Consider the following 1272-nt stretch of genomic DNA (forward strand, 5'->3'; position numbering starts at 1 on the left):
AGCCAAAGCCAGAATGTGAAAAGGCGGGTGTGGAGCAAGATGGCACACCAGAGACACCAGCTGCCAGAGTGCCTCAGTAAGAAGGAAAAGTTTTAGATGAAAGAGAAAAAATGAACAGATCAACATGAATCAGATGTGAGTCTGAAGGAAGGATGTCAGACCCACCCTGAGACTCCATGGGAAGAAGTTGTAGAACAGAACAAGAAAGAGCAAGATATCGGCAAAGATCAACCCCCGCAGGGCTTCGAGTCCAACAAGAAGGATAGATGGGGTGGTTACTCCCTCCCTCGCATCTCTGACAGTCGGTGAGTTCTTGAGCTGCTGGAGAGACTTTCTGCCCACACAAGCCCACAATCTGTTGACACTAGTGAGCTGGGAGCTTCTTGTGGACAGGGCACCAGGCTCCCAGCCTGCCCCCTCCCCCCAAGGGTACTTCCTGCTTCACAGACCTGAACTGGGACAACAGGAGCCACATTGCTTCTCTACACACCGTGGGCCTTTGTCCTCCCCAGGGGGATTCGATTCCTCAGGTTTCATCTTGCTTCTTCCCACACAGACATTTCTCAACTTTGGCCCAGACTGCAGGAGCCACAGGGGTGCAGTGGGTTCTGGGTGATCTGTGTGACTCCAAAGTCTCGACATTCTGGGCAGACTGCCTCCTGGAGAGAGGGTCGGAGACAACTGGAGTGATAGCACTCTTCCATACAGACTCTTTTACTTCCCTTCCCCTCCCCCACTCATAGCTGCTGAGAGAGAGAATTGAGCCACTACACTGAGGCATCCACAGAGTGTGTGGCTCAGGCCTTTCTTCTTGGCGTCCTGCAGCAAACTGAGGGGTGCTTAGACTAGGAGCTACCTGCTTTCCAGCCCTCCCTAGTGCTGCTTGGCCAGAGGCTCAATCAGAGCAGGGCATGCCCAGAGGTGGAGGGACATCCATACAGCCCAGGCACCCTATGGGTGACTCGGGACCAGCACACTTCTCCCTGGCATGGTCAGGGATTGATCTTCTTAGTCTTGGGAGGTGAGGGAACCTGTGTGGCCAGATCTGGTGGGAGAGTACAGTGTGGATCCTAGCTGCAGTGTGCTCGCAGGGTACCCCTTACCCCCCAGGAGGGCTGCACTCTCAGCTCAGGCCAGGATCCTGGGTGGGGAACCTCCCAGCCTACAGCACAGTCATGGAGAAGCTCAGCTGATTTGAGCTCCTGCCTGCTGGTAGATGCCAGGGGAAGACCATGGAACAGAGGAGGGGGTGGAGGAGCAAGGCCCACTGCA

The sequence above is a fragment of the Microcebus murinus genome, chromosome X (assembly GCF_040939455.1).
Source record: "Microcebus murinus isolate Inina chromosome X, M.murinus_Inina_mat1.0, whole genome shotgun sequence".
Classification (NCBI taxonomy): Eukaryota; Metazoa; Chordata; class Mammalia; order Primates; family Cheirogaleidae; genus Microcebus; species Microcebus murinus.